This window comes from Lontra canadensis, unplaced genomic scaffold, assembly GCF_010015895.1.
Source record: "Lontra canadensis isolate GAN:19392208 unplaced genomic scaffold, GSC_riverotter_1.0 scaffold1, whole genome shotgun sequence".
NCBI classification, from domain to species: Eukaryota; Metazoa; Chordata; class Mammalia; order Carnivora; family Mustelidae; genus Lontra; species Lontra canadensis.
In genome coordinates this window covers 37,467,056-37,489,299 of record NW_022630995.1, presented here as the reverse complement: position 1 = coordinate 37,489,299, position 22,244 = coordinate 37,467,056, and positions in this window count along the sequence as shown.

Genomic DNA, 22,244 nt, shown 5'->3' with positions numbered 1-22,244 from the left:
AATCCAGGCCTCCCAACTGAAGAATAAGTAAACATCTGATTTTAGGTGTCCAAAAAACTAGTAAATTTGTCTGCACAGTGTGCAATTATGAAGGAACCTTTGCATCATAATTATGCCCTTTGTGAGTTGGAGTCCTTTGCCATACCCAATATTAGTCCTGTGCTATGCCCAATCTGGGTACACCTCTACCATTCCCCTCACCTTTCCCGCATTTGGTCTTGAAATCGAAATCATATTCTGCATTCTGAAGCTTTCTAGAAAAATTACCCTATACAATTATTTCATATTGTTTGATTTTTAGAGGAACCTATGTAAAATAATTTAAAAATATACCATATGTTGATTTTATGCTTGATAATTATAATTATGAATCAAAATATTTTCTGAAAAAATACGTGCAGTAGCAGAAGAATACTAATGACCATAATGCTTATTATTAATAGGATATTCCTCAAAAATAATAAAATATCCTATAACACTTCTCATTGTCATAGATGCACTTATTTGGGAGAAGTTCTACAAAAACTCTTCTGGGACCCATATACAGAGATTTAGTTGAATCACAAAAACTACTTCTTACATACAACTGCCCGTTCTTTGCTACATCTTTGCTGGAAATACATTTATTAAACTAAGTGCTTAAACTAGATTACACACTCATAAATTACTCTGCGTATTGTCTAAGAGTGATTCCATATGTCTATGTATGTAGAAACAGCTCTCTTCCCCCAACATTTTGTTAATATCAGAATAAATATAATTAGTTTATGAATGATAAGACAAATAAATTATATTTTTACCTTGAACTTGATGTTCTATTATAATTTTTATGATATCTCAAGATTCTGCCTTAGTTATTATGTTAAGTTAAAATCCAGAGAAAAATATCATTAGTGACATGAGGTGTTCACTCTCACACACTAACAATTTTGAGTAGGAGAATTATGACAATGTGTTTCTCATATCTTCACATGGCATTCACACTCTGCCAACACTGGGCATTAAGAGATTTTTTTTTATTATTTTTTTAGAGCTTAATTCTGTTGTCAGAAATATTTGGAAATTGTCTTGGAGTGGCAAAAATATTGCTGGCTGGCCTATTTTAAATTCTTCAACTGAAAAAAAAATAAATTCTTCAACTTAGTCACACTTATCATCTAGAAACAGCAGAATAGATTTAATAGATAAACCTTTTAAAAGCATTTCCTCCAAATACAGCTAACCCAGTGGTTCTAAAGTAGTAGGAAAAAGAGCTATTTGAGGAGAGAAGGGAGCCTTTCAGAGCAAGATGAAGGGAGAAAAAAGTAGCAAACCGATGGAGCTAATGGATCAAAGTGCTAAGGAAGAACCAAAGGTAGAAAGAGAATTTATCATGGAACAAACATGTGAAAATAGAACAATTATAGCCTGACATTTGCAGGAAGAGAAAAAATAAAAAGAGGTTAATGTTTGAACAAAAATAAATGATAAATTTAAATCTTTATTTTTTCAAAGTTTTCTCTTGCTGACTTGCAAAGGTAAAATTATTAGCAATGAGTCTATCTACATGGCTAGAAGAAAAATATTACAGCAGATATTTGAATGCTAGTTATTGGTATATGCCTCAAAAGCCATGGATGCTTCTTTTGTTTTCCTTTAACCACTGTGCTCAGCTGAGGATTTGGCTGTAGAGCTTTCAATACATAAAATTGGATGAATGAGTGAATGGACAAAATCACTGTGCCTTGGTACAGAGAATGGCAGTAGTTCAGCCCTGTCCAAGGAGGCCTTGTGCTTGAGCCTCAGCTGGAATTTTTCTTTTCAAATCAGAACTGCATTTGCTTTGAAGGGACAATACCCAGCAGCCTACAGTCTAGTCTCCCTGGTGAAAGAGAACATGACATTCGCCATAAGTGAGGAGTAACCTTTTCTTTCCATGGAACTAGCACAAGCTTAACAGCTGACAGCAGAATTGTCACCGTGTTCTTTATGAAGACTAGTTTCTGGTGTATTTCTGCCTTTAGCTTGTCTGTTGACTTTTGAGGGAACAAAACAAAGCTGGCCCAAGTGTTAATGTCAGATGATAACATTTGCCAGGCAAGATATTGCTCAGGCATTATCTGGTCAATGATCTGACAAAAAGTCTCAGTTAACAAGGATTCACTGAACACCTACTTTGCACCTTTAAAAACAACAATGTGAAAACTGATTTAATGAGTTTACATTATCCAGAGACAAACATACATCTTAAAAGAAAATTATACTTTTTTGGCATATAAAGCATAATGCAATTATGAAGAGACTTCTATAATAAACAAACAAAAAAAAAGGAGCAGAAATATCTTCTTCAATATAAAATTAGATCATTGCAATTAGTTTGTCATAAGACATCTACCCTCTGCCATTCCAAACTGTTTAGGGTATTTAAAGACAAAACAAATAAAACATGGTTTTAGATTGCATCAGCCACACCAATCATTGAATTCTGGAAATTCAGAATTACAGAATAATCGCTACTGGTGATATGATTTTTTTTTTTTTGGTGATATGATTTTTTAAAATTAAGTGTTTTATCTTTCATTTATTCATTCAGCAAATATTTGCATGCCAACCATAAGCTTTATGCTCTGTTTAACTTTACTATTACAGAGTTACTGATTTTAAGATGTTCAAAATAAACATATAATTATAGTGAATATATTAAGTTTGATAATAAAAAGAGAGGTACGATTTAGGACATACCTAAAAAGAAGAGATTGGACAAATAAAGAATACTTTCTGGAGGAAAAAATTGGTGAGCTAGGTGTACCATGGAGAGAGTAGGGGGTCTGAAGGAGGTAACATATTTTAAAGGAATAGAGATAAGACACTTTAAGATGTCCAAGATTGCTAAAATACAAAACTATGGGACAGGATGTGGAGAAAATATCAACAGCCAAGGTCAAACCTTGCCAAAATCCAAGGTCAACCCTTGGCCAAAGATGTCAAGACCTCATAAAACCCCTAAATTATGTGAAGATGTTTTCATTTTTATGTTTACTTTTTTTCTGGGCAGCCCATGGTTTTCATCAAAATCTTATAATGATAGCCAAATAGTCCATACACATAGGAAAATGTATTGAAAAACGTTATACTGTTCAAAGAAATGCAAATTAAAACTCCAAAGAGATATCATATCAAAATATGTAAATTTTTTAAAAACTAAAACTATGAAATGTTTATGCAGATATGGGGGAAATGGTGAGTATATAATGGTACAACCACTTTGGAAAATTACCAGTTTCCATTATCTTAATCATACCACTATTTTATGAGTCAGAAGTTTTATTCTTATGCCACTCTCCATAAAATAAGTGAATTTTTTCACTGAATGCATTGTGAAAAAAATGTTCATAACAATGTTATTTGCAATTGCACTGAACATGAAATAACCTTAATGTCCATCAACAGAAGAATGTAAATAATTTACATTAGTACTGTGTTGCTTCTACAACAAATTACCATAAACTTAGTGATTTAAAACAACACAAAACAACACAATACAATTCTAGATGTCAGAAGTTCAAAACAAATCTTTGGGGTTAAAATCAAGGTGTCAGTAAAGCTGTTTCTTTACTGGATTCCAGAAAAGAAGCTGTTTCTTAACTCTTCCAGTTTCTAGAGTCTGTGACATTCCTCATGTCTTGATTGTATCAATCTTTGCTTCCATCATCACAGACACTTCTTCCTTACTTTCACCTTCAGCTTCCCTCTTATAAGGATGTTTAAGATTACATTGGATCCACCAAGATAATCCAAAATAATCCCCACCTCAAGATCTTTAACTTAATTTTATCTGCAGTTTCTTTCTTTCTTCCTTTCTTTCTTTCTTTCTTTCTTTCTTTCTTTCTTTCTTCCTTCCTTCCTTCCTTCCTTCCTTCCTCCCTCCCTCCCTCCCTCCCTCCCTCCCTCCTTTCTTCCTTTCTTTCTTTCTTTCTTTCTTTCTTTCTTTCTTTCTTTCTTTCTTTCTTTCTTTCTTTTATGATTATGTTAGTCACCATATAGCACATCATTGGTTTTTGATGTAGTGTTCCCTGATTCAGTGTTTGCATATAACACTCAGTGTTCCATGCAATCCATGCCCTCCTTAATACCCATCACCATGCTCACCCATCTCCCTGCCACCCCCCCAAAAAAAACCCCTCAGTTTGCTTCCCAGAGTCCATAGTCTCTCATGGTTCATCTCCCACTCCCATTCTCCAACTTCATTTCCCCTCTTCCTTTTCCTAACGTTCTCCATGCAATTTCTTATGTTCCATAAATAAGTGAAACCATATGATAATTGACTTTCTTTGCTTTACTTATTTTACTTAACATAATCTCCTCCAGTCCCTTCTATGTTGATGCAAAACTGCGTATTCATCCTTTCTGATGGCTGAGTAATATTCCATTGTGTATACGACACATCTTCTTTATTCATTCATCTGTTGAAGGGTATCTCAGCCCTTTCCACAGTTTGGCTATTGTGGACATTGCTGCTATGAACATTGGGGTGCATATGGCCTTTCTTTTCATTGCATCTCTATCTTTGGGGTTGATACCCAGTAGTACAATTTCTGGGTCATAGGGTAGCTCTATTTTTAATTTTTTGAGGAATCTCCACACCGTTTTCCAAAGTGGCTGCACCAACTTGCATTCCCACCAACAGTGTTTTTTCCAACATTTCCAACATTTGCTATTTCTTGCCTTGTCAATTTTTGCCATTCTAACTGGTGTAAGGTGGTACCTCAATGTGGTTTTGATTTGAATTCCCCTGATGGCTAATAATGAACATTTTTTCATGTATTAGCCATTTGTATGTCTTCTTTGGAGAAGTATCTGTTCATGTCTTCTGCCCATTTTTTGACTTGATTATGTGTTTTTTGGGTGTTTGAAAAGTTATTTATAGATCTTGGATATTAGCCCTTTGGTCTGTAGAGTCTGTCAACAAAACAAAGAGGCCACTCACAGAATGGGAGAAAATATTTGCAAAGTCCCTTTTGAATGTAAGGTAACATTGTCATAGGTTCCAGGCATTAGGGCACAAATGTCATTGCTATGCCATTATTCAGCATAACTTACAACTATTTGTCATTTATTCTTACAATGGAATAGCACTCAGCAATAGAGGAATAAATTATCCATATATACAAACATATAGATGAATCTCATAATGTTGAATAAAAGAAGGGGGTGATGGAAGAGTATATAACATATGAAAATCAAGGCTAAACTAATCTCTGGTTATAGAAGTCAAAACTGTGGCTACCACTGGTGGTGATAGTGACTAGAGAGCAGCCTTGGGAAAGTTTATGGAGTGGAAATGTTCTGTATCTTGATATAATGTGTGATTACATGTTGTATATTACCATATATAACTAAATTAAAAAATACTACCCATTTTCTTTCTAGTACTTTGACTCTTCTCCTTCTACTGTAACAATTTATCTTATGTCTGACTCAGAAAACTTTAACTTGTTTTTCACAAATACACATTTGTTATTTCTCTTATAATTTCTATTTATTCAATGGCACCCATTTCTGTTGGTTTCTCAGGAGGAATGATATGAAACTCTCTGCCAGCCTCTGTTTCAGGGTCCCCAAGACAACCCACAGGCTCCATTATTTGCTAGAAGGACACAGAGGATTCAGAAATGTTATTATATTCAAGGTTATGGTTTATTATAATAAAATAATATAAAATCAGCAAAGGGAGGGATGCCCAGGTGGCTCAGTTCGTTAAGCATCTGCCTTCAGCTCAGGTCATAATCCCAAGGTCCTGGGATCCAGAGCCCTGTGTTGGTCTCCCTGCTCAGTGGGTGGTCTGCTTTCTTTCCCACTGCAATTCCCCCTGCTTTTGCTCTCTCTGATCTCTCTCTTTCTCTCTCTCCAATAAATAAAATCTTAAAAAAAAAAAAAAAAAAGATCAGCAAAAGATAAATGCAATTGGGTAAACTCCAGGAGAAATTAGATGCAAACCTCCAGTGTTCTTCTCTCAGTGAAGGAGTGTAAGACACATTTAATTCTCCCCAATATGCACGAAAACATTATGCAAAGTATTGCTAATCATGAAAGCTTCTCAAAGCCATTGTGTACAGGTTTGTTAACGGCGGGGGCGGGGGGGTCTGTCACATAGGTATGTAGGTACTCAGATTCCAACCTCCCCCACCATGCCCAACCTCACAGAAACATAAGGCCTCAGGCATAAAAAATCCACTCTTTTCGGGAAGAATATTTCAAAGGCTCAGAAGTTATCTCCAGGAGTCAGCCAAAGGCTAGTCCTGAAGACACGCCTGCTTTCAGAATGTGCAGAGTTTGAGCAATATAGTTCTGATATATAACCCTTTCCTTCCCACCCTCATTTTGAACCAATTAGGTTCAAGTACAGTAAATTTTGCCTGTGATATGTGTCTTAGACCCAGTGTCTCTTCTCTGTTTTCCTGGTCCTTACATGACTCCCACACCTTGCCTTTGGTTATCTAATACATTCTCACAGCAACCACAAAGGCCCTTCTACCACCATTTCTCCTCAACCAAATAGATCTTCCACATCCTTGTTAGAGGCATCACTCTAAAAATCAATTTTTTAAAAATATTTTATTTATTTATTTGACAGACAGAGATCACAATAAGGCAGAGAAGCAGGCAGAGACAGAGAGGAAGGGAAGCAGGTTCCCCCCTGAGCAGAGAGCCCGATGCAGGGCTTGATCCCAGAACCCTGGGATCATGACCTGAGTCAAAGGCAAAGGTTTTATCCCACTGAGCCAGCCAGGCACCCCTAAAAATCAAATTTGATAATATCACTGCGCTTCTTAAAAGACCATGTCATTGACAATAATTTTAATAGTCATCATTCATAGAGTATTATGTATCTTTTTAAAAAATGTACAATTCTACTCATTAAATTGGAGAGTATATCCAATATATTTTTAAGTAGGGAAAGCAAGGGACAAAACAAGAATTATATTCTTGTGTGTGCATGTGTGTACTTTTATGGAAAAGCCTGGAGAAGCTGCCCCCAAATATTACCAGTAGTTATCTCTGGGTGATTTAGAAAACTGGTGATTTTGTTTTCTCTGGTATATCCTATCAATGTTTTTTTGTTTTTTGTTTTATGTTTTTTTAAATGAGCATGTGATAAGTTAAAACAAAACACAATAAGATTATTAAACATATCTGTGGTTTTCCAGTGGCTCAAAGATTTCTTAGCAGTTTCAACTGCTTTGTATGGATTGAAAGTCCACACTTACAAAGTGGCCAAACCTGACTTTTACATCTTCTTTTTGTGAAACTTCAAACCATGAATTCTGCTCTGTAGTCATAATGAACTTACTGCAACTACCTGGATACTTTGGCTTGGTCGCCCCTTGATGTCTTTACATTTTTACTTTTACTCCAGGAATGTCCATCCCTTCTTTGTCTGGAAACTTCTTTCAAAAGCCAAATTAAATGTTACCTCCTCTGTGAATACTTTCCCAATGTCCCACACAGAATTAAGACTCTTCCTCTTGTTGTTTGCCAATATGTGTTCTGTAAATTTAGTACACAAAATTTAATTGCTTTTTTGTCTTTTTTCTCCTCTAGATCTTGAGTTGTTAAAATCAAGAATGCTCTTGTATGCATATATTTATTTCTAGAGCTTTCCATAGGGACTGGCACAATTGTGCTTTCAATACTTTTTTTTTTTCTTACATTGACATGTAGTTGAAATAGAATTATTATTTTAGTTTCACATGTACAACATAGTGTGTCAACATTTTTATGCATTATGAAGTGACCACAATAAAACTAGCAACTTAAATAAGAAATAATCTCTTTCTATGGAGATAAGGCAGAGAAACAACTTATAGACATTTAAATATCAATGATCATATTTTCCACCAACTATTATAGTTTGTGACGTTTCATTTTTTCTTATGGAAAAGAAATGTTTTTCTTTCTGTTGAGAGGACAGAATTCAGTAGGTTATGCAGATTTGATTTGTGCCTTTAGATGGTGCCGTTACATACAATATTTGATCCAATGTCCAATTTCTGTGACATTTATGTCTAGATCTTCTATATTCAAATGTCTCTTAAAATCAAATATTGCTCAATTTTGGCATCCAGTGTCTATGCTGTAATTGATAAACCAGGATAAATAAAATTCCAGTAAGAAGGAATTCTACATTGTATTTTTCCCTGGCTTATGTTGCTAGATAAAAGTATCTGGAGTTGCCTATTTCTCCTTTATTTTTCATTATTCAAGTAAAACAGTTTGTCCAGAATTTCTAGGAAATTCCACCCACATAAATATCCCAGTTATTATCTTAGATCCCAAACTAAGTCTTCAGTTATATCAAAGATGTCTCTGATGGATAGCATTCATCTCCATGATGAAGACTCATGGCTAGGACTTAAATTAATTAGAATAGGGGAAGATGAACTAAAAGACTTAGAGCAGCATGTTTCAGACTTCAAAGATTCAGCATGAGATGGGAGAAACAGACTAGTGTCAAAGGTTCAAACAAAGGCTTAAGTATAACAGTGGGTTTTGTATCTATTATGTACACATAATTTATAAATGTGTGATGATTTATTTTATGTTTCATTTTCAGTGGGCCATACAATGCCCAAATATTTACTCAAATATTAAATATCATTATATTCTCATGAGGATACTTTGGGGTGAGATTAACATTTGAATCTATGGATACAAGTGAAGCAGATTGCTCTTCCTAACATGTGTGAGTCTTACCCAGTCATCTGAAGGCCTGAATAGAATAAAAACACTAATACCCCAATCCAACTGCCTCTGAACTGGACATCGACTTTCTTCTGCCTTTTCATCCAGATGGAAACATTGGCTATTCTTGGGTCATGAGCTTGCTGTTCTTCCTTTGTACTGGGATTGCTCCATCAGTTCCAGTTTTTAGGTCTTTGGACTTGGACTAGAACTACACATTGGCTCTTCTAAGTCTCAAGCTTGCCAATGCACCCTGAAGATCTTGAAATTTATAAGACTCCATAATCGTGTGAGTCCATTCCTGGTAATCAATCACTCTCCTCTCTCTCTATATATATGTGTGTGTGTGTGTGTGTGTGTGTGTGTATGTGTGTATCTCCAGATATTTTTTTGAAGATTTTTTTTTAAAGATTTTATTTATTTATTTGACAGACAGAGATCACAAGCAGGCAGAGAGGCAGGCAGAGGGAGAGGAGGAAGCAGGCTCCCTGCTGAGCAGAGAGCCTGATGCAGGGCTCGATCCCAGGACCCTGAGATCACGACCTGAGCCGAAGGCAGAGGCTTTAACCCACTGAGCCACCCAGGTGCCCCTCCAGATATATTTATATCCATTTCTATCTCTATAATTATATATCTTGTTTCTCTAGAGAACTCAACTAATACAATATGAATTAGTTTTATTTTATGTGGTGGTATTGATAAATAATTCAGATCCACGGGTAAAGCACTAAATAGGACCAACTCACATTTATTATTAAATCATGTTTCAATCAATACATAATAAATTAATAATTTATTAATTTATTAATAATAACATCATTAATAATTACTAACAAAATAAAGTAACATTTAGTTGAGAAAGAAAAAGTGTTACTTTAATTTTTTGTATAGCATTATAACTTTTGTAAAACATAGTGCTTTTAAATATAATATTGCATACTTATTTTTCTATCATTTTATAGGATAAAGGAGAAAAAAACCCAGAAATAATTTTTTTAATATTAAAAAAACTTACTTTTGTCAAGTGCTTGAAAATATACTATAATATTTCATAATTAGGTCAGGTAAATGGATACAGTTTTTTTAAGAGAATAAAAAAAGACAAAAGAAAATGGACAAAAAGATACCAGAACTTCAAAATTAGTATCTGTCAACAGAAATTTTGAATTTTTGATTCCCCCTCGTTAGAACAAATATTGGAACTGAGACTATAGTGCTTCTCCACTATGATGTTTTAGCCCTATCTCTCAACATTCACACTATAGGCAAAGAGAAAAACAATTTAACCCTTGACTGACACCAACTTTTATTTATTAGTTATCTGTTCCTATAAGAAAATCTACCTCAAAGCTTAGTAGCTTATAATTATGCCCATTTTTCCTATTTTAGGATTGTCTGGATCACCTGTTTTTTTGTTTGTTTGATTGTTTGTTTAATCTGGACTGATTTGTGCTCAGCGATCTCAAGTCCCTGAGGTTGAGTAGTATGTTTGGTTATGGTCAAAAGTCTTGGATGGGGGCACCTGGGTGGCTCAGTGGGTTAAGCCTCTGCCTTCAGCTCAGGTCATGGTCTCAGGGTCCTGGGATCAAGCCCCTCATTGGGCTCTCTGCTCAACAGGGAGCCTGCTTCCCCCCCTCTCTCTGCCTGCCTCTCTGCCTACTTGTGATCTCTCTGTCAGTCAAATAAATAAACAAAATCTTAAAAAAAAAAAAAAAGTTTTGGATGACCTCACTCATGTTTCTGACAATTAGCATGCAGTTAACTTGATCACTTTAACTTTGCTCTACAAGGTTTCCCACCCTTGTGGAGGTTTGCTTAGACTCAAGTTTTGAAGTGATGAAGCACTTTTCAAATCTCTGTTCATGTCACCATTTTTATTTTTCCATTCCCCAAAGCAAGTCACACAGCCAAGATTTGTGTTCGTAAGTGAGAAGCATATCCAAGGGTAATAAAAAAAGAGAAGGGAAGAGTCTGTGACTATTTCTTTTCAGCCTACACTTTGAAAAAGAAAATATATATATGCTAAATAGTAGAACAGGCATACTTGACAGACATAATTGAGAATTATGCCAGGAAGAGATTTTTTTTTTTGTTTTAATATGGAGTGACCAGAAAATACTTCTTTCAGACCTGATTTCCTTTATTCTAATTTCAATGTCTTTTCTCAGCTTTCTTATAGATTCTGTGAGATACCAGGTATATTTCTAATAAGACTTTTTGCTTATACTCTTCAGACTCCATTTCTATAGTTTCCATAAAGAATTCTGACTCGTACTATCCAGAGTTAGCCAGAGTAAAAGACCTGGAGACACTGTCCTCCAAAAGACTGCCCTCATTTTTGGCATGAAAGGCAAATTCAATTTCCCCAAACTGCCTTCAGTTTCAGTAATTTACTAGGACTCACAGAACACATCAAAAGCTGTTATACCCATGGTTATGGTTTGTTACAGGGAACAGATTTATTAAAATCAGCCAAAGGAAGAGACACATAGGGCAGAGTCTGAGAGAGTTCAGACACAAAGCTTTTGCTCTCCTCAGGACACATTACTGTACCCATGTTGATGTATGACAGCATGCATGGAAGATTGTCAACCCAGAAAGTTCACTCAAGCTTTGGAGTCTGGAATTCATGTTGGGGCTTCATTAAGTAGGCATGATTGATTGGTTAATTTTCCCACATGGTCAGTCCCCACTCTTCCCTGTCCTAGGAGTCTGTATGATATCCTGTGATCAGAGAGGCCCTCGCTCATCCTCTCCTAGCATAAAGTGTCAGATTTTCAAATATGGTTCCAGGGACTTATCATGAAAAAGAAAGATGATTCTATCACTCTGGAAATTCCAAGTGTTTTGAAGTTAACTCTAGGAACCAGGGACACCTGGCAGTCCTCTCTATGGACAAGACCAAATTCTTCACTACACAGGCACAAATGTATATATATTTTAAAAAATTAAAACAAGTGCTATATTCTTATTTACTAAATTTAACAATAAATATTCAAAGGAGAAAGTTAAAATCATCTCATATTTCGATATCTGGATACAATCACTAGTTAAACTTTGATATATTCTTTTTTATTTTCTTTCCTCCTAAGATTTTGCAATCAGACAGCATATGGAGCTTGGTGTTCTGCTTGTGGCAGAGGCTTGAATGGACTTGTTCAGACTCCATTTCACTCTGTCTCCATTGGTGATAGTTGGAAAGCTAAAAACTGCATTTGTGAAACTCCCTTGCAGTAAAGGATTTCAGTTAAGATATAGTATGTGAAATTTGGAATTCAGAGAAGAGGTGGAGGTCTTTTTCTGCAGCTGTGTTGGCCGAGAAGCAATTCTGAAAATCATGAGTATTTGCAATACTAGACTTTGTGTTCTACTGCCTGGTAACCAGCCTCACAGATGTGATGTGAGGCAGTTGTGATGGCAACAATGACAGAGGCAGTGAGGAGCACTGCCTTTCTAATGTCTGCGGCAGATACTATGCTGGGATGGTAAAACCAAAAAATACTGGGGGATTTACAGACATTGAATCTGTCATCACTTAAAAATAATTTTGGGGACGCCTGGGTGGCTCAGTTGGTTAAGCGGCTGCCTTCGGCTCAGGTCATGATCCCAGCGTCCTGGGATCGAGTCCCATATCGGGCTCCTTGCTCGGCAGGGAACCTGCTTCTCCCTCTGCCTCTGCCTGCCTCTCGGCCTACTTGTGATCTCTCACTCTCTTTCTCTCTCTCTCTGACAAACAAATAAATAAAATCTTAAAAAAAATAATAATAATTTTGTAAGCACCCAGTTCCTTGTACTAAATCCTTTCTGTATCATGTCCTTGGAGTGGTTTTTAATTCCAGCTCTGAAACTTGAATGAAAGCATTGGTAAATTTATTGGTCTATTTATTTTTATGTGAGTATACTTGACGATACACAATGTACATTACTTTCAGGTACACAACATAGTGATTTGACACCTCCATATGTTATGCCATGCTCACAAGTGTAGCTACTGTCTGCCACCCTACACTGCTATCACAACACCGTTGACTATATTCCCTATGCTGTGCATTTTATTCCTGTGACTTATTCCATAACTGGAAGTCTATATCGCCCACACCCCTTCAACCATTTTGCTCTCCCCTCCTACCCTCCTACAATGATCAGTTTGTTCTCCGTCTTTACAGGTCTAATTCTGCTTTTTGTTTGTTATTCATTTGTTTATTAGATTCCACATATAAGTGAAATCACGCAATAAAAATTATAAAGGTTTTTTCCAATCATTAAAATATTCTTGAGAAAAATGATTTTAAGCACCAGCTTAAAAGATCTTCTATGCTGTTCATCTCTCTTCAGAAACTAACTTTAAGAATCAATTTAGAAAATTAAAAAAAAATTCATTCATTTATTTCTTCTGGAATCTGGGTTACCAGGATTGTTTTTTTAAAAAAAATTGTATATATTTAAACTTAGTACATAATATATGAATACTTAGAAAAAGTTTGAATTTTCTGGTTTTTCCTATAAAAACTCTAGAATAAATCTCGCTTATATCTTTCAAATTTTCTATGGCATTATTTATCATTTATCTTTGTTTAAGTAAGTAAAACTTGAGAAAGATGTGAAGGATATTGCCATGAAATCATGCTTCCATAAACTGCTCAATTTCCATAAGTTTTATTTTAAATATTCATACACTATAAGTACAAAAAATTTTCTTAATAAATTTTGTAATTATTATTATTATTCAGTACTCTACATCTTACCTACTTATACCCACCAGAGCTATAAAGATCAGTAAGTTTAGTTTTAAAATCTTGGCCTATCTACCTGTATGTGTCACTTCCTCCTCTATTTCTAGATCATAGATATATAGATAGATAACTACTACATTTCCATATAAGTAAAAGATGAATATAAAAATTGATATTTCACTTTCTCAAACTGTGCATTTTTATTGAGGATAGAACACATCCAGTCATATTTATACTAGTCGTTCAACTTTTCAATATTTCCTGTTTTAAAATTTGACCAGAATCCACACAATACAAGGTTTCTGTTATTTCAAGTCTTATAATAAAAAAGAAGTATTGAAAAGCTCCAGTTGACACATGTTGAAAGAAAAAAGTGTTGTCAATTCTTCAAACTTTAAATTAATAGCAGATATTTTAATCACAGGTGCCAGTAAGAGTATAAAACCATCTTTTTCTCCAAACAATCTGTTAACAAGACTGAACTAGAACGAGATATGTGGGAAAACAATTAAAAAATGTTTTGTTTTTTAACATAATTTTCAGAACAATGAATTCCATTTTATTATTTGGGTTCCCATGATTTGTGCCCAATCTGGCCTTAGATTATACAATTAAAATATTTGTTTGGACCAGTCTTTTTTTTTTAAGATTTTTATTTATTTGACAGAGACACTGAGAGGGAACACAAGCAGGGAGAGTGGAAGAGGGAGAAGCAAGCTCTGGCCAAGTAGGGAGCCCGATGTGGCGCTCATGATCCCAGAGCTCTGGGATCATGACCTGAGCCAAAGGCAGACAACTAATGACTGAGCCACCCAGGCACCCCTGTTTGAATCAGTCTTAAAATGAGTCTCATATACATGTTTTCTCTTTTTAATTTTTATGTTCATTTGCCACACTTTCCTTTCTGTCTTGTCTCATTTTTTTTTCTTTTTTTTTTTAAGAGACAAAGAGAACAGAAGCAGGGGAAAGCAGAGGGAGAATCTCAAGTGGGCTCCCCACTGAGCACAGAGACTGACGGGATCCATCTCACAACCCTGAACTGAACTTAAGAGTTGGACTTAACCATCTGAACCACCCAGGTGCCTCTGCCTTATCTCATCTTATACTTCATCCCTACCCATTCCATTTATGTTTCCCACTCAACCTGCATTCTCTCTTGACCAATGCTTGTATCCCACCCTCATTTCCCTAAAAGAATTCTTCTTTCTACCTTTAATGTGTTCCTATACTTCTTAATATGCAGATGCTATTCTAAGTGTTTTACATACATTAATTCATTTAATCGTCAAAGCAACTCTTCAAGTTAGATGTTACTGTTAAACTGATATTATTTTTTAAAATATTTATTTATTTATTTATTTATTTATGTTAGAGAGAGAGAGAGAGCACACACAAGCACAAACAGGGGGAGGGGCAGAAGGAGAAGCAGACTCCCTGCTGAGTGGGGAACCCCAAGGGAGACTCTATCCCAGGACCCTGGGATCATGACCTTAGCCAAAGGCAAATGCCACCCAGGCATCTTGTTAAACTTATTTTAAAGATGAGTAAACTGACTCTTAGATAAGTGAATTTCCAAAGACCACACAGCTGGCAAGTGGAGAGCCAAGTTTGGAGGTCAGGCTCTCAGTTTCAGATTCTGACTTTTCTCCTGATGAGAACACATCCCTCAAAGCCTGGCCTGGGAGCAGAGTGTGTCAGTCTTGGGCTCTTCCTGGCTTCCCATATGCAGGTCATTTTTCTGCACACTCACTCAGTGAAACCTAAACGTGACAGTGGGTATGCTGCTTGCTAAATGGAAGGCTTGGGTGAGTGACATCTCTGGTGTCATGGGCTCCTCGAATCTGCTGGGGAGTTACGTATTATTTTCTCGTCAACAAATGAGAAAACAGAAGCAAATACAAATTATTAATTTGCATATTTGTTAATATTGGATCTTGGATTCACACGTAGATAGGACTCCAAAGTGCCTTTAACCTCTACTCTCTAAAACAAAAATGCCTTTACTTTTGAAGCCCAAAACCTTCACAGTCAGCAGCTTTCTCTCCCTTCTCAGGAAGGGAGAAAGATAATCCCATCTTCCCACTTCAAAGTTTTCCTTCCAGACTGATTCACTGCAAAGATTTCAGCCATTTGCCCTAACTTTATGCTTGTTTTACTTTTCCCCTATAAAATTAATACTTCTGTATTTTCCGTCTCATATATCCACTTATTAAATTATCATCTAGTTGATAATATGATAGTCTGCACTGAGAATATAAATGTGACCAGGAGAGAAGTGGCTGCTGACCTCATAGGGCTCACAGTGGGAGTATAAAGCAATATGTAGACTCTTATCATACACAATGATAGGTCCAGTACCCAATAGCTCCTGTAACATTCTCATCAATTTTCCCTTCATTTCTTATATCTTCAATATATATTTTCATTACCTATGTTTTCTGTAAGCTATTTACTGTAGTTTATAAATATGTCCAGGTCTCCCTGTACTATAAAGACAGACATACCCAAAATTTATCTTCAATTTTGCCATAGTACTGAGCTTTTGTCCTCTCTCCTTCTTTTCTTCACCAAATATCTTCAAGAATAGGCTAATGACCTTAAATTAACTTCTTTGTCATCTACTCATTTCTTGAATCTTCTGAAGATTTGGCTTGTATTACAACTACTCTATTGACATTTCAGAATGATTTTGCATTTTTATAAGGCTATTGGAAACAGTTTCCTTTTTATGAACATTTGTATAATGTATGGTTTCCATAGTAAAAGGCCCGTACCAAAAGCTTATATTGCCCAGAGATCAATTATACTTCCTTCAGGTCACAAGGAGTCCGTCACTCTTTACTCATTTGATGAAAACTCTTGAGTTAAATGCTATAGTTCATTAAAATAACTAGCTCATTAAAATAACTAATGCAAACATCCTTTGCACCAGTTAAAATTTTCAACTCTCTTTTATGTTACAATTCAATAGTAACTTTTTAGCTTCTTTTAAGTGCTTTTAGATTTTCCAATTTTAATTCTTTGTATGTATGCAAATATATTGTGTGCTTTTTAGCCATGTATCCAGTCCCTAAGAGAAGCAGCCCTGGGAAACTCTCCCAAGCTCACCTTCCCTCACCTTTCAATACAGTCCACAGCCTTAGTTACATCCTGTCATTAGTGAGTCCCAGCAGCTGTTTGCATCAGACAGGACAAGACAGTTGTTGTTGGAAGTACAGGGGAAGGCAGCCAAGTCACAATTAGTCTACCATGTTTTCAGAATACTCTCCTTCAGGAAAATTAGCATCTCTATCGTTAACACCACATTACATACAGATTTAAACTTGAATTTATCCTACCAGCTGTCTTAGGCATACCTTCACTTTTAATTCTCATAATAATTAGGTATGTATTTTGTTTAACAATAGAAAAAACCAAAGTGTAGAGATGTTAAATAATTTGCTCAATCACACATCTGTAAAGTGGTGTTGATGACACTCAAACCATTTTGGTCTGACCCCAATTCTTATTATTTAGCCACTATGCTATTTTGCTCCCTCATTTGTAATCCAAATGAAAATAGAATGGAAGAATTTGGTGGATTAATAAAAACATAAAATGTAATCTCTTGAAAGCCACTGTAGCTTTTATAACAAACTGGAATGACTGTCCTTTAGTTGCTATCATCCTACTCTCTCAAAGTCCCTGGCAACATTTACCACTGACATTTGCCTTTGGCTCCTTCTTCATTTCCCCCATCTAGTCCCCAAGTCCTTTAGATTTAATGACCTTATACCCCACATTCATCTGACCAATAGCATTGCATGGATTATGCCTTAGCTTACAACCCCTTGTAAAACTGCAGTATCTTCTCAACTATTCCTGATCTCTGCTCATACTATGTTGACAGAATAGTGTTCTTGAATCCTGGATAGCTTTACCTATGTTGCTTTTATAATTAAAAACTGTCATTGACTCTTCATTTTCTGTGGGATAGAGTCCAAACTCTTTCCCTGATAAGTTTTTTTGTGATCTGACTGCACTTCATGATTCAGTTTCCCTGCTCTCTTCTCTGCATCTCTCCTGTTTTCTACCTATAGGGGAGGAAAAATATTTTTCCTTCTTGCCTTTTATGTTCTTGGCTGAGACACCAGTAATAACAGAGTAACAAGAAAAAAAAAACAAATTTATTAAAATGTAACTCATGTATATGTGGGAGAAAAAAATTAGTAACTTCCTGAGGTGGCTAAGACTTCAGGCTTGGATACCATCTTAATACAGAAAGGGGTGTGGGTGTGGGGTGTAGGTTTCTTATCGGAGAGTAAATGATTTTTAGGAAAGATGAGTAGACCCTAGAAAAATAATGGCGGACATGATAGTTTGTGACAAAGTCTGTCTAAGTGTGTTGTCACTTCTAGTATCCTCTCCTGTGACAAGAGTCAACCTTCCCTTGTTGATGAAACTCCACAGAGTGGATTGATGACAACTGAGTTCCTTTTTGGGGATCTATCTTTGCATAGATTAGGGGAGTTCAGAGAAAACCTCTCCCTCTATTTGCTGTTTTTCAAGTGCTGAAGGTCAAAATAATAAATTTACCAAAGTAGCTTAGATGGGGTTGGTGTATTCTATTACCCTTCACAAAAACACTGCTCATTATTCAATAAATAAATCATGCAGCTTCCTGTCCCCCTATCTTTTCTAGTTGCATTTCTTTTACTTCCACTCACCCATGTTTCTTGCAAGGTCTAGTTCTCAAATGTCACATTATCCAGGAAAGAGTCTTTGTCTTCCTACCCCTCTGTTTTAGCCAGCTGTAACCACACCTACCAGTTTGTGCTTATCTGGTTGCAGCCCACAACTAGCAAAATCTTGTGAACCCATTTGTTCTGGTGTTGGTGGATAATTGCTTCATCACTTTCCTTTATAGAAGATGACATATGTGTGTGAAAATCACATATTTCACGTGAAAATCAAAATTAGGGCCTTCGACACAACTATAAATCTCTGCCTTTTGTATGTTCAGTTATGCTAATGGAAATTTAGATTTCCTAGACAAAAAAATTATACAGATTAAAAATAGGTTGTTCAAATAAACAAATTCTAGGGAAAATGGGATTTAGTTTCATTCTTTGTACATCTTGCTACATTAGATTGTCTTTATGTAATTTTGATTGAGCAAATTAGCATAAGTAGGTATCTTTACACAAACTATTTGATGCACCTGTGATCAAACATTCAACAGAATTCATCTCAGAAAAATGAAGATGATTTGATGTATATTCTATTATACTCATATTTTATGAACACTTTATAAGCAAATATAAAGCAGTCACATAAACTACAAATAACACCTTCACATTTAGCAACACAAAGAACAATCATTGTTATGGTGAAAATGTCTTGAGAAATTTAGAAATATTCAGGGTTCAGTAACATAATGAATTTTCTTCATTTGGAATAGGATTCCTTAGTTTTTGAATGCTTCTGCTTATATTCATTTATATAACAGTCTGGTAAGGTAGGTGAAGTAATACTAACGACCTAGTAAAAATAAGAAAGTGCTAATCCAAACCTATTATAATTCTTTTATGTCAACATTAAAATGAACACTTAATATCCCTAATGTTTAGATCTTATTTAAACCATTTGACTACAGTTTCAATTAGTGTATATTCTCATAATTGGTGCTTCTAGATTGATCTTTTTTATGTCACTGTGTTTCTATTCAAAGATAAAAAAATACTGATTTTAAAGTTTAAAGAGTTTGAAACTAAAAAGTTATTTGAGTTGAAATGTTAATTTAACAAGCAATAAAAATCTCAAGTTTTAATTTAATTCATCTTTCAACTTTTAATCAATTTCACATTATCAAATGTCTTCTAAATTAAAGGACTAAAATATTTTAAAAATTATTCAAAGATAAATTTTGCTTCTTTTAAAAATTTTTCTTCAAATGGTCTTGAGGGATGCCTGGGTGGCTCAGTCAGTTAAGTGTCTGCCTTCTGTACAGGTCATGATCTCAGGGTCCTAGGATCGGACTCCCTGTTCAGCAAAGAACCTGCTTCTCCCACTCCCTCTGTCCCTGTACCCTGCTTGTGCTCTCTCCCTCCTCTCTTGCTAACTCATGCTCTATCTCAAATAAATAAATAAAATCTTAAAAAAATAAATGGTCTTGATACAGATAACAGAGGGTAAAAAAGAAAAATAAGAGTCTCCTTTCGTTGTATTAGAAAATGGAAACTATTATGAAATATCATATAATTTTTTAAAAGATTTTCTTTTTAATTTATTTGACAGACAGAGATCACAAGTAGGCAGAGACAGGCAGAGAGAGAGGAGGAAGCAGGCTCCCCACTGAGCAGAGAGCCGGATGTAGGGCTCAATCCCAGGACCCTGAGACCATGACCCGAGCTGAAGGCAGAGGCTTAACCCACTGAGCCACCCAGGAGCCCCATGAAATATATAAATTTAACAGTGACTGTTTACCATCAAAACATTTCTAGTACCACTGATGTAAGAATTAGAAATCGTTTTATTCCAAGTGTGATGTTTTACTTTTTTAGCAAATGTGTTGTGTTTCATTTATGACAGTCACATATGAGCATATGTAAGGTATAGTAAGAAATAAAATAATAGTTTTGCAATTGCCCATCTGAGATCTCCAAAAAGACATTATCTCTGGTTTTCTGGAGCTCTCTATTTTCAATGTTCAACTGATATTGGTCCTAGCACTAAGACTAGCTCAGTGCCTACTGGACAAATATAAGGAATTTTGTTTATAGATTCTTAAAAATAAGTATTTGTTCATTATAGTTGAGATTTATGGAAGTTGAAGGTTTATATACTCTGAATACCAAGTGTAATACCTGCATCCTCTATGTATTTATATCTGAGATAGATGGGGTAGAAAAAATATCTATGTTTTTAGTCTAATCATAGATTTTTTTTTTAATTGAAATTTTATTGAAACTTTGGATCCTGGACTAGAAGCCAACCTGGTAAACAATTTACAATGGTTTATAAGAAGTGAGAACTCAAAAGAGAATTATTGGCTCTGGAGATATGTGTTTACATTTCAAGGGTGGGATGAGACCTAGGAGATATTTCTGTGCTGCAAAATTGAAGACGTTGTGATTATATGCCCCATAAAGATTTATTTAGTTCCAAAAGATTAGAATGAGAATCCAGGATCCTTTCTGTTCTGTCTCTGAGAAGCAACGATTTCTCTCTCTTCTCTCTCTCTCTTTTAGTAGAGGAGGGAAAGCTTCCTCTCCTATATTCTTCTATGTAAATAAGATTTTACTCCTTCCCCAACATTTCTGTATGTATGGGATATTTGCTCTGAGGTTACTGTACCTCCTTAGGAGTAAGAATTGTGATGTGGGGGTACTACATGATTATTATTAGCTTCTAAGTGAATAATGATAATATATCTCTGACTAAAAACAAAACAAAACAAAACAAAAAACCCCAAAGCTTTGTGTTTGCATTTATAATAAATATATAATAAAGATGAAAACCTAAATGTGATATAATAGATATATACATTTTTACATGAACTAGAATCCATAAACATAGACATTCCTTATGAGATAAACTCTAGGTGGAAGGGAGATCAGAAAGAAAGTACTAAATCTAATATTACTTTTTATGTAATTTAGAATATTGATTTTTTTTCCTTTTTAATTTTTTTAAAATTTTTTATTAATATATAATGTATTATTAGCCCCAGGGGTACAGGTCTGTGAATCGCCAGGTTTACACACTATAGCACACACCTTCCACAATGTCCATAACCCCCCCACCCTCTCCCTCCCCCCATCCCCACCCCCACACCCACCCTCACAACCCTCAGTTTGTTTTGTGAGCTTAAGAGTCTCTTATGGTGTGTCTCCCTCCTGATCCCATCTTGTTTCATTTATTCTTTTCCTACCCCCCAAGCCCCCCATGTTGACTCTCAAATTCCTCATATCAGGGAGATCATATGTAGAATATTGATATTTGACCAGCATTCTTTTCTATGTTAATAGAGCATTCTCCATTATAATACTTATCATATTCTGTAGTTATTATGTGGCATAATGATATTTTGATATATTAATTTTTTTTCTTGCTCTGGTAATTCATTTGGATCCCATGGCTTTTCTCCATCAAACTGGACTATCTGTCTCCTTGATGTGAGGAATGTTGAAAGAAACAAAGAAGGGTTTAAAAAGATGTGATGGAGTGTTAGAAATCTTGGTGTTGAGTATCAAAATCTAAGGCTGTCAGGATCAAAGACCATAAAATCTAGAACCATGACAACAGATTTAGGAGACTGCTTCTTATGATCTAAAAAGACAAAGGTTATTATCTCTGGGCTAAAAATGTTAATAGGTGGAGATGCAAGACCTTAGAAGATTCACTGTCCTTAATAGGAGGTTCCTTCAATGGTGGCGTTTGGGGTAATGGAACTCCAGAGAGATTAGGAGTTTGACAACAAAAGCCTTGCACTTTGTATCCCTGGGTAGAACTGACAAGGCAACCAACCTCATAGCAGAGTTATGGTCAACATGTAGTCAAGTGTGGTGTCTAGTCAGGTTCATCAGGTGTGTTCATAGAGTCTCCTACCATTGTAGAGCAGTCACAGGAGTAGCAGCATACTGCACCAAGTGAGAGTGAAAAGATCTGATCAAAGATCCATGGGGCCTAAGACACCTTGTGGTAGGGTCGAAGACGATGCACTAACAATCTGCCTCTACCAATCAATTGTCTGATATCTGTTATGACCATGTCTCACTGGGTGATAATGTGGAGAGATAATAATGAAGG